This window comes from Chiloscyllium plagiosum, unplaced genomic scaffold (assembly GCF_037043375.1).
Source record: "Chiloscyllium plagiosum isolate Xiang-an unplaced genomic scaffold, Cpla_swu_hap1 HiC_scaffold_11, whole genome shotgun sequence".
In the NCBI taxonomy this organism is placed as follows: Eukaryota; Metazoa; Chordata; class Chondrichthyes; order Orectolobiformes; family Hemiscylliidae; genus Chiloscyllium; species Chiloscyllium plagiosum.
In genome coordinates, this window is record NW_028270149.1 from 80,817,247 (window position 1) to 80,830,005 (window position 12,759).

Consider the following 12,759-nt stretch of genomic DNA (forward strand, 5'->3'; position numbering starts at 1 on the left):
AAGCAGCACTTGCACCTCTCACAATCTAGTCTACTGCATTTGCTGCTCAAAAACAGTCTCCTCTATATGAGGAAACAAAGTGTAGACTGGGCGGAAGCTTTGCAGAACGTCTACATTCTCCCTGCAAAAATGACCTTGAGTTGCGTGCCACTTTAACACACCACCTTGTTCCCTGGCTAACTCTGATTTCTCTCCATAGATGCTGCCTGACCCGCTGAGCATTTCCAGTAATTTCTGTTTTGTACCCTCAGTTACCTGTTGTCTTGGATGCTCCATGCAGATTAAACCAGTAAGGCCTGAGACATCACGCCAATCATTTCAGAGATGAACCCTTTCAATCTCTCTGGTGGTGTACAGTGCAGCCAGAAAGGTTGTCAAAACTTTGAATGAGTCTCTACATCTACACTGATGAGCAGAACCTGGAGAGGCCTGGACCCTCTCATGGGGACCCTTCACTACTGTCCCTCTGTCCAACACCCCTTCTTGCTCATTTGTGATGTGTGACTCATTAGATCATAAGCCAACACCTTTCCTTGTTGGTCTCACTGAGCTGTGTGTATTTGAGGTGGTGGATGGTGTGTATAAGTCCTCTGCTGCATGTTGGAGCCCAGTGATCACCAGCTCCAGTTATTGGCTTGTACAGAGAGGACAAGAGTCAATTCTCTCATAACTCACAAGTCACTTTATTAATGTTGTTAGACAATAAGTGTGTATAGCTGAAACACCTGTTGGCAGAAACCAAAAGCTAGAACTTGTTTGTAACTCACTAGGGTCCTCTGATACTCCTTGAGTAGTCACAAAATATAAAAGCTAATACCCAAGCAGGATAGCTGCTGATGATGACAAGGGCTGACGCTGGCCAGGTGCTTCTTTCCCCGCCTCTCTGTCAATGTTGGCACCGTGTTTTTGACATAGGGTTCACTGCTGTGATGGTCAGTCTCTGCAGTTTTCACTGGCTCCACATCCAAGAGTCGTCTTCTTATTTCTTTCCTTTCGAAATGTCTGTCTCTGCGCCATTGGCTCAGGCTTATCATATGCCTTTACCTTATTGGCTCTGGCCCACGACTTGGGCAGCTTGTCCAATTAAGGTTTTTGCATTACTTTATCTTCCTTTGGCATTACTTCATCTTTCCAGAGAACTTAGCTAGTATAAACCAGTTTCAACTTCACACCATTACCTGGACACAGGCCATTTTAGTTCACAAGCCGCTTCTTCCTACACACCAGTAATTCTGCAGTGTGTAGGCAGCTTGTATCCCTCTCTCTCTTTTCCTGCAGCCACTGGCTAACATCTCTCCCCTTTTTATCCAAAGCAACTTATTTTAGGATCATTTTGTGTCTCTTTCTGTGGACCACTCCTGGAATTGTCAGTATCCCACAAAGAATGTGTTGTATGTGTTGTGTAATATTGTTATAGCAAAATAGAGAAAATAACATAAACAGAACACGAAAGAAAAATATAATAATATAAAGAGAACATGCAATACAAGTATGAAGAAATAATGTGTATATAACTTAATTCAGTGTTTTCATAATATTCCTTCTGTTTCATGACAGGGTCAACCTCAGATCTCTGCACAATTTCATTTGTCTACCTCCTAAGCTGACATACATTGGGTATGACAACTATTAATGCACATAGACTCACTACCACAGCAAGATGTGACAGAATTCTGATCCACAGATGTATTTGAACATTGGATCCCCTATTCCAGAAACTGTCCCACAACCCGGGGTCCTGCAACAACTCCTTTGCTTTATCAGGAAGAGTTCTAATTATTTTAGTGTGTTTGGTCCGTTGATGGATTATCTCTTTTGCCTCTCTGTTTTCAGGCCCCGTCTTACCCCCTCCAATTGTTTTGATACAAATGGGCCCTTGGGATCATTTACTGCTGTCAATTGACACTTGTGTTTTCGTCCCTGGTGTGTGAAGTTGTCTGCTAACATAGTGATGGTTTTTACCCCTTTCAGAGGTGATATTCCTTTCCTGTAGCAACAGTGTCCATCGAGCGATTCTGTTTCAGCTAACTGAACCATCTTTAATCCTTCTGTCTAATAGTCGCTGTGCTGAGGTATGTTCTGTTAGTAATTGTAAGTGGGTTCAGTCGTACTATGTAGATAAAATGCTGCACTGCCCAGAAACAGCCAACAAATTTTTCACATACTGTGTACTCTGCTCGACCAGTGACAGTGTGTGTGAGTTGTCTGCTCCCGATCTTAACTTCCTTTGCGTCTCCTGTAACAGAACCTGTGAAAAGGGTGGTACCTATGGTGGCTACCTCCAATGAAAACAGCTCAGTTGGATTTGGGATTTTCAGAACAGGCATGGCAGATAGTGCTTGCTTTAGAGCTGCAATGGTTTGTCTGTGTTCCATTTTCCACTCGCACGCCACAATCTATTTTAATAACTAAATAGCGGGGCTGGTTTTGTGGTCAATGTGGTCTCTGCAAGACTCCACTAAGCCTTGGAAGGATCTCAACCCTTTGACATCCCACAGAACAGGGAATCTGCTGATCGCTTCGTCCATTTCTCTTTTCCCCGATGACAGAATCATTCCCAGATAAGTAATGTCCTGCTTCATACCTGCGCTTTCTTAGGGTTCACTTTCAGGCCCAACTCATGCAACAATTGCAGTACTTCAATTAGCAGCTGATAGTGTTCCTTTTCAGTTTCGGTTTGTAGAAGCAAGTTGTCTACACTAAACATTAATGTCTTGAGAATCTTTTACCTTCCCTTAGACCTTGTTGAAAAATGGACGGGGAATTAGGAAATCACTGTGGCAGGGCAGTCAATGGATATTGCTGGTCTTGGAAAGTAAATGCAGATTTATATTGGTACTCTTTCTCCAGTGGAATTGACCAAAACACATTACTTACGTCCAAAACGGTGACCCATTTTGCTTGACTACGATCTCTGGGTTAGTTGCTATGGTGGAGGCTCTAAACGGGGTGGCCTTGTTCAATGTTTGGCTGTCTATCACTATTTGCCAGCTACTGTCTGGTTTCGTAATTGGCCAAATAGGTGAGTTGTTAGTGGAAGCTACAGGTCTCAGTATCCTTTGTTGCAGCAAACTCTGTATCACTTTCCCTACCTCTTCTTCTGCCTGTTTCAGAAAACCACACTGCTTCGGTGTCTGGACCCTATATAAACACACTCTTGGCTATTCTCCCGCAGTCATTTATTTGTCGGGCAAATACTGCTGAGTGCCATACAATGATTCGTTGCACTTCATAACTGTCACTCATCTCCCCTGTTTTATCGACATTTCCCTGACCGTGCATATCCTATCCTGAAAAACCCCACTGGGATGAGTGTGCAGTTTACACTACTGGCAAATCATGCAATTAACGGGATCAAAACAGAGTTCCACTTTGACCACATAGTTGCTCCCTAAAACATGTTTTTGTTCTTGAGATAATTTAATAAGGACCACTGAATGCTTTAATACTACTCCTCCCACACTGACTTCCAACAGTACCTTCACATGTCCCAATTGTGAATGCCCCATAAATCCGCTTAGAATGATTTTACTTTGAATTTTCCAATCTGCATCATTGATCTGGGTAATATGAACAGTGTTTCGGGATCCCCCAGTGTCCCAAAGGAACCTAAAAGGGTGATCTCCGATCCTACTATTCACTATGGGTCTCCCTGTTTTATCCCACCGCACATCACACACCCATGACTGAGAGACCTGCGACCATCACTAAAGTTCTGAGTACATCCCGAAGAGATGGTAATATCTCCATCATATCACATTGAAGGTTGGGTCTGTTCAGTCCTTCCATGGGTAGGGGCTGGCCTGCCATCCAGCCTGCATTCTCATGTCTCTGGTTCGGGCATTTCTTTGGTGAAATGTCCATCTTGGCCACAGTTACAGCACTTGGATGCCCTGCTTTGAACGTGCCCTGTTCCTGAGATGGTTCCTCTACCTGTATATCTTCTTCTTCCCAGTGTCTTCCTTCTGAGCAGGGCCATCCCCTTCATTTCTCCAGGCTGTTGCCTGATCTTTGACGGACATCATCCTCACCCGAGAGGCCTTGTGTAATTTTGTTTTCCTTTTCCCATGCTCTAACCATCTTCCTGATCACCCAGACCTCTGTATGCATGTTATCAATGGAATCAAACTGTTCTAATACCCTCCTTGACTCTTCAATACCAGTGTTCTCAGCCCATCGGTTCCTAAGCGGTTCCAGATGCTTCCTATGTGCCATAGAAACCCTGAAACACCGCCCAAAGGTGTGCCGTGAACATGGTGGGGTGATCACCTTTCCTTTGATAGCACTTTGTTAGCGCCTCATAACATAAGAACATAATAACTAGGAGCAGGAGTAGGCCATCAGACTCTTTGAGCCTGCTCCACCATTCAATAAGATCACAGCTGATCTTTTTGTGGACTCAGATCCACTTAGCCTTGCTCTTTCCACATCCCTTAATTCCTTTATTGTTCAAAAAAACCTAACAGCTTCAAAAACATTTACTGAACTAGCATCAACTACTTCACTGGGCAAGGAATTCCATAGATTAACAACCCTCTGGGTGAAGGAGTTCCATCTGAATTCAGTCCTAAACCCGCTCCCTCTAATCTTGAGGCTATGCCCTCTAGTCCTCACTTCACCTGCCAGTGGAAGCATGCTCTCTACTTCTATCTTATCTATTCCCTTCATAATTTTACATGTTTCTATAAAATCCCCTCCTCATTCTCCTGAATTCCAATGAATACAATCCCAATCTACTCAGTCTCCCCTCATAAGCCAACCCCCACCCCAACTCCAGAATCAACCTCCTCTGCATCCCTTCCATTGCCATTACATCCTTCCTCAAGTAAGGAAACCAAAACTGCACGCAGTACTCCAGGTGTGGCCTCATTAGCACCTTGTACAGGTTGTACAACATAACCTCCCTGCTCTTAAATGCAATCCCTTTAGCAATGAAAGACAAAATTCCATTTGCCTTCTTAATATCTGCAGGACCTGCAGACCAACCTTGTGATACATGCACAAGGACACCCAGCTCCCTCTGCATAGCAGCATGCTGCAACTTTTTACCACTCAAGTAATAATTCTTTTTACTGTTACTTCTACCAAAATGTATGACATCACATTTATTAAAATTCCATCTGCCAGATCTTTACCCACTCACTCAATGTATCTATGTTCTCTGCAAAGTTTCACAATCCTCTGCACATTTTGCTCTGCAACTCATCTTAGTGTAATCTGCAAATCTGACACCCTAAACATGGTCCCCAACTCCAAACCATCTATATAAATTGTAAATAATTGCAGTCCCAACACTGATCCCTGAGGCACACCACTGGTCACTGATTGCCAGCCAGAATAGCACTCATTTATCCCCATGCTTTGCTTCCTGTTAGTCAACCAATCCTCTATCCATGCTAAATACTTTACCTCTATTACCTTGTCTTATGCAGCAGCCTCTTATGCGGCACCTTGTCGAAGGCCTTTTGTAAATCTAGGTACACCACATCCAGTGGGTCCCCATTGTCCACCTTGCTCGTAATGTCTTCACAGAATTCCAAAGGATTTGTCAAGCATGACCTGCCCTTCATGATTCCATGCTGTGTCTGTTCAATGGGACAAGTTCTATCGAGATGCTCTGCTATTTCTTCCTTACTAATAGACTCAAGCATCTTCCCCACGAGAGGTTAAGCTAACCGGTCTATAATTCCCCATCTTTTGTCTATCTCCCTTTTTAAACAGTGGCGTCACATTTTCTGTTTTCCAATCTGCTGGGACTGCTCCAGAGTCCAGCGAATTTTGGAATATTACCGCCAGTGCACCTGGTATTTTCTCCCGCCATCTCTTTTTAGTACCTTGGGATGCATTCCATCTGAGCCAGGAGACTTACCTATCCTTAACTCCATTAGCTTGCCCAACACTACCTCTTCTGTAATAATGATTCTTTCCACGCCCTCGCATGCATTCATCTCTTTGTCAATTATTGACATATTATTAGTGTCCTCTACTATGAAGACCGATACAAAATATCTGTTCATGCCTCTGCCATTTCATCACCTCCCATGACTAAATACCCCATTCTCATCCTCGAAGGGACCAAAGTTTACTTTAACCACTCTTTCATTTTATACATTCATAGAAACTTTTGCTAACTGTCTCTATATTCTGTGCTAGTTTTTTTCTCATCTTCAAACTTACTTTTCTTTATGGCTCTTTCTGTGGCTTTCTGTTGACCTTTAAAGTTTTCCCAATCTTCTTTTTTCATGCTGTCTTTGGCCACTTTGTATGACTTCTCTTTCAACTGGATAGCCTCCCTTATTTCCGAAGACACCCATGGCAGATTACCCCTTTTCTTACAGTCCTTCCTTTTCACTAGAATACATTTTTGCTGAGCACTTTGAAAAATTCTTTCAAAGTCCTCCACTACTCATCAACTGTGCCACCATAAAATCTTTGTTTCCAGTCTACTTTATCCAAGTCCTCCCTCTTCTATTATAGTCCCCCTTGTTCAGGTAGAGGATCCTGGCATTGGATTTGATCTTCACACACCCCATCTGTATTTTAAATTAAACCATACTATGATCACTCCTTCCAAGAAGATCCCTAACTATGAGGTCATTAATTATTCCTGTCTCAATACACAGGACCAGATCTAGGATAGCTTGCTCTCTTCGTCTGTTTCATTACATACTGTTCCAGAAAACAATTGCAGATACACTCAACGAACTCGTCCTCAAGGCTACACTCACTGAGCTGGTTTGACCAATCTATATGTCAATTAAAATCCCCCTTGATAATTGCAGTACCATTTTTACAGGCATTACTTATTACTTTGTTTATTGCCTGCCCCAATTTGATATTATTTGGTGGCCTCTCGACTACGCCTATCAGCACATGTGCTAACCTGCTGTTTACCTTCATATTTACCATCATACTCCCTTTCCCTTTCCCTCCCCCCCCCACCCCGACCTCACTAGTTTAAAAGTCCTAGTGATGACCCTATTTATCTTTTTTTGCTGGAACAAGTAGGGACCCTCCCATTGGTACAGATCCCTCAGGTTTGAAAACTGATGCTAATACCCCATGAAATGGAACCTCTTTTTCTCACACCACTCCCTTAGGCATGTATTTACTTCCCTAATTTTCTTATCCCTCAGTCAATTTGCATGTGCCTCGGGCAGTAATCCAGAGATTATGACCCTTGAGCACCTGTTCCTTAATTTCGATCCTAGTGCTTGATAATCTCCAAACAGGTCCTCCATCCTAGCATGCTTAATGTTGTTAGTCCCAACATGGACCACAACAATTGGATCCTCCTCCTCCCGCTTCAATATGCTTGCAAGCCAGTCAGAGATGTCCTGGACCCTGGAACCAGGTAGGCAACACATCATCTGGCTTTCAAAGGATACTATCTGTCTCCCTAATTATAGAATCCCCTATAACTACCACTTATCTTTTTTCTCCCCCCTCTTGAATGGCCTTCTACGCCATGGTGCCATGGTCATCCTCCCCGCAGCCCTTTTCCTCATCCATACAGGGAGCAAGAATTTCGTGTCTGTTGGATAAGGTCAAAAGCTGAGAGTCCTCCTTTCCTGAACTCAGGATCCTCCTACTTGCCTCACTTCCAATCACATCCTGTTGACACTGACCATTGACTGAATTTAAATTACTTTATCTACCAGGTGTGACTGCCTCCTGAAACAAAGCATCCAGGTAAATCTGCCCCTCTCAGATGTGCCACAGTGTTTGAAGCTCAGATTCCAGATCATCAACTCTGAGCCGGAGTTCTTGCGGCAACCAACACTTGCTGCAGATGTGGTCACTGCCGTACATGATGGGATCAGGCAGCTCCCAATTCATACAGCTACAGTACATCACCTGCCAAGCCATCTCTACTTAGTGAATTACTGTATATAAACTTAGGAGTTAAATCATTTCTAACACTTCTCTGCTATGGTCTTTTTCAAATAACTATCTAGTAGTTAAATAACAACAAACCAAAGTAAATTTTAACCAATCACACAGTACAGAAGAAATAGAAAAGCCTGACCCATATCAACACACCATAAAGTCTTTTTTTTTGGTTAGAGTAGGGGCACGGGTGGGAGACACTACACGTGGAGTGATATACGAGTCCCCTACATCAAAGACATCTTGGAAATGACTGCCAGACTACACATGATACCCCTTGGGATCATGGTAACCCACAAACTCACCAGCACACTAAAACAGCAGCTAATGAACTTGAAATACCCGATACAGACACCAAGAAAAACTAATGTCATTTACAAAATACCACGTAAGAACTGTAAGAAACACTACATTGGACAAACAGGCAAAACTCTAGCCACCAGGATATGAACACTAACTAGCCACAAAACAACATGATCCTCTCTCACTAGTATCCTTACATACAGATAAGGAAGGACACCACTTCGACTGGGACAACACATCCATCCTAGGACAAGCCAAACAGAGACACGCAAGAGAATTCCTAGAAGCATAGAGATCCGGTCAGAATGCCATCATCAAAAACATAGAGTTAGACCCCATCTACCACTCCCTGAGAAAAAGAACAGGAAATTACATTACCACAGGAAATATCATCACCACAGGAAATGACAACACCAACCCAAAGAAACCCAAACATATTAATAGAAAGCAGAAATCATGTACAGTGCTTTGTCTGAGGCCTACTGAAGATGTTACCTATTAGGGTGACAAAAAGTCTGGAAATAAACCTTCCAGCTCAGTGAGCAAATCTACATCTACAACCTCAACCTGAGCTACAAATCTTCTCAAAACCCCCCAATAGATCGCTACTGCCTTCTGTACAGTTTTAAATTTCTTGTCTGAGATCTTCATTTGGGCAACCTTCCGCAGCGGGTTTTCTAGGGTGACCTGCATACTCTTTGTACTGCAGCCACTTCCTATTACATATTCCTGAAGGAGTCCCATCCAATCAGGGCAGTCCATTCCTTCCTGATTGATCATATATTAGTAGCTACGAATTAACCCCAACCTCCTGTTCGGTCTGATTCAAGTCTCCCGCTAACTCAGCTGAGAGATGTTCCCTCAAAACCCAAGCTCCTCTTCTTGCCAATTTGGTTTGACTTGAGTCTTCCACTGACTCAGTGGAGAGACTTACCCTCTTGCCCATACAGGGTTGACAAAACATGTTGGAGCCTGGCAAATGTGGGCTCCCGTTACTGGCTTGTACAGATGGGACACAAGTCAATTCTCTTGTAACTCACAAGTCACTATATTACTGTCTTCGACAATACATGTGTGTACCTTATACATTTGTTGGCAGAAAGCAAAAGCTATAACCTAATTGTACACCCTCTCGGCTACTCTGGCACTCTCTAACTAGTCACAGTATACAAAAGGTAATACCCGAGCAGAATAGCTGCTGATGCTGCTGAAGACAGACGCTGACCAGGCACTCTGATCCCTCACTCTCTCTCTCTCAATGTCATCATCGTGTTCTTGATGTCGGCACTTTACTTCTGCAATGGCCGATCTCTGAGGTTCTCCCTGACTCCACAGCCAAGAGTCATCTTCTTATTCTTTTCCTTATCTCTTTCAAAATGTCTATCTCTTCTCCATTGGCTCAGGCTCATTCATATATCGCATGCCTATACCTTAACAGCCCTGGCCCATTACTCCTTGTCAAATAGGCTTTTGCATTACTTCATTTTCCTTGCTTTGAGCAGAATTTGGTTAGTACAAAATGGTTTCAACTGGCTCAGACCAGTACTTGGAATCAGGCAAATTTAGTTCATAAACTACTTCTTCCTAATGCATTCAGTATTTTTCTATAGTGTGTCAGCAGCTTGTGTCCCCCTCTCTCTTTTCCTGCAGCCGGTCTCCTGTCTGTTTCCTCAGAGTGAGTGACCTCCTTTCAAAAATCTTCATAGACCAGAGCACCAACTCCTGTGGCAGGCTGGAACGTTGTCCAGGAGATGATGCAAGAATTAGGAGAAGCAACAAGGATTCCGAGACATCATATTTCAATGACTTTTGAAAGTAACTCAATACGAGTGAGTACTGTTTGCCACTAACTGGTGCTGTGGCACAAAGTGCAAAACTTGTGTGCAATTTGGCACTTTACTTAAAGTTAGCATTTTTAATCTCTTAGATATGGCCATTAGACCATAAGATATATTAGCAGTATCAGGCCATTCAGCCCATTGAATCTACTCTTCCATTCAATCATGGCAGGGCAAGTCAACCAAATTAAGACCACTGCTGCACAGCAAATGAGACTAGCCAATTAAGTAATAGACTGGTCTGTTTCCATTCTGTATGACTCTGACTTAACTGGTTTGCATAAGTGCTCAATAAGAGACTGATCTGAACCCCAATAGAATAAATAAGACAAGTTAATGGAATGGAATGCTCTGATGCAGAGCAGAAACACTGAGTTAGTCAGTGGGGATCCCCAGTGGAGGACTCTCTATGCGGGAGTCCTCCCCCATTCTCTCAGGGATCTGGAGTGAAGGGTGCTGCATGCAGCAGTCCCCTGAAACTGCAGATTGCAGTGGTTCACGGACTCCCGGCCCAAATGCTTGTTCTGTGGAGTCCGTGGACCATGTATAAATTGGGTGTGGGCATTTGCACTCCCTTTTTGATTTTCTTAAAAACCCCGTCCTCTGCTTTTGGTTGCACTTCAGTCCCACGCTCCTGACGTTTGGGCACCCAGTACGGAGGAGGGAGGGCAGGTCTGAAGACCTCCTCGTGGGTCTGCTCCTGAGCCTGGCCATAACCCGGTCCAGTCAGCGGGCTGTGGAGGGGGTCGTAAGGGCTGATTGCCTTCCTGTCTTCCACAGTTATGTCAGAGCCTGGGTTTCTCTGGAGAAGGAGCACATGGTGTCCACCAACATCCTTGAGCTGTTCAGGGAGAGGTGGGCACCACAGGGAGTGGAGTGTATTATTTCCCCTTCCAACTCTATATTTATTTAATCCCTACCCTCCCCTTCACTGTTTGATCACACAGCATTGTCTTCTAAGAAGGGCACTGCTTGTCACTGGCCAGTTGGGTGTTTCCTTTCTTCCTGGTGGTGTAAATTGAATAAAGATTTGTATACCTTGTGTCTTTCACTGTGTCTCATGAAAAAAAAGAAAGAAAAATAGAAACACTGAGTTTCCTGAGAGGAGAAGGAGATGCTTTTATGTTACCCCCTACTACACCCCATGCCTCACCCTTTATATTTCTCTGTCTTCAACCTCAAGCTGACAAGGGATTGAAAAATTACATAAGATGGGTGAGTTTTTAAAGCACTCAAGGCTGAACACCATAGGGAAAGCATTAGTTTATGAAATGGGAAATGGAGCAAGTATGAGATGAGCAGGGGCCTTGGTAAGTAAAATTAGATGAGTAATTATACTGTTCATTGTGTAAAGCAAAATCTGGTTTATAGTTTAAGACTGTTCGATGTTTAAGGAATTGATAAGGTCCCTTGTATACACTAATGTTCTTTAAACTAGAGAAAGTAAACAAAAGAGAGTAATTTAAGGGGAGATAGTGGTAATGACATTAGACTAGTAATACACAGAACTGGCTAATTCTCTGGAATTCAAACCCTTCCGTTAGATAAGCTCAATTGATAGATCTCGCTTACCAAGTTAGTCTCAGTGACCATTGATTGTTACAAAAACATATCTGGCTCACTAATGTTCTTCAGGGAAGGTAATTTGCTGTCTTTACTGAGTCTCTCCTATAGATGACTCGATATTTACAACAATGCGGCTGACTAGTTCATAACCAGCGTGTAAAAAGTTTTAGCCAGGAATCCACTTCAAAGGTAATGAGGGATGAATAACAATTGTTGGTCTTGACACTTATGCCTGCATTCCATGAAAGAATCTATAATAAAGCATCACGCTCTGGTGACATTATGGAACTGCACTGCTGCCTTACTATACTGCTGCCCTACCCTCTCTCTGGTTACCCTCTTGCTGTTAATGTATTTGTAGAATCTCTTTGGATTATCCTTAACCTTTATCTGCCAACACTATCTCATATCCTGTCTTTGCCTTCCTGATTTCTCTCTTAGGGATATCCCTACACTCTTGATATTGATTTAGGAGATTCAAATGAACCAAGTTGTTTATGTCTAAAAGAAGATTATCTTTTATTCTTAACTAGAACCTCAACATTTTTATTCATCCATTGTTTCTAATCTTACCAGCCTTACCCTTCACTTTAACAGGAACAAAATATCTCTGAACTCTCGTCATCACATTCTTGAACACCTCCCTGACGTCTTTTTACTGCAAGCAGTCTATTCCAATTAATTGTTTTGAACGTTTTTGTCTCATACCATTAAAATTTGCCTTACTTCAATTACAAATTTGAACTTTTATGGAAGGCTTATCCTTTTCCATAACCATTTTGAAACTAATAGAATTATGATTGCTAAACCCAAAATGTTCCTCCACTTTTACTTCACTCACCTGCCCTGCCTTATTTCTCAAAAGGTTTAGTTTTGCTCCTTCTCTAGTAGGAGCATTCACATATTGATAAAGAAAATATTCGTGAACATATTTGACAAATTCTTCACCATCCAAATCTTTAACACTATGGTAGTCTCAGTCAATGGCTGAAAAATTAAAATCCCCAGTTACTATAAACTTTATTATGCTTACACATATCTGAGATCTCCCGAAATATATTTGTTTCTCAATTTCTCTCTTACTATTGGGGAACCTATATTACAATCCCACCAGAGGGATCATCAAGAGAATTTACTTTATCTGGGTTCTCAGACTTACCAT

The 12,759-nt window shown here is 42.7% G+C and overlaps 1 protein-coding gene across 3 annotated transcripts in view; it reads left to right on the top strand.

Annotated features, from left to right (window-relative positions):
• The window catches only part of LOC122557096 (sodium- and chloride-dependent neutral and basic amino acid transporter B(0+)-like), a 120,303-nt gene that overhangs the window by 31,122 nt on the left and 76,422 nt on the right, over positions 1 to 12,759 (top strand). The window lies entirely within an intron of this gene.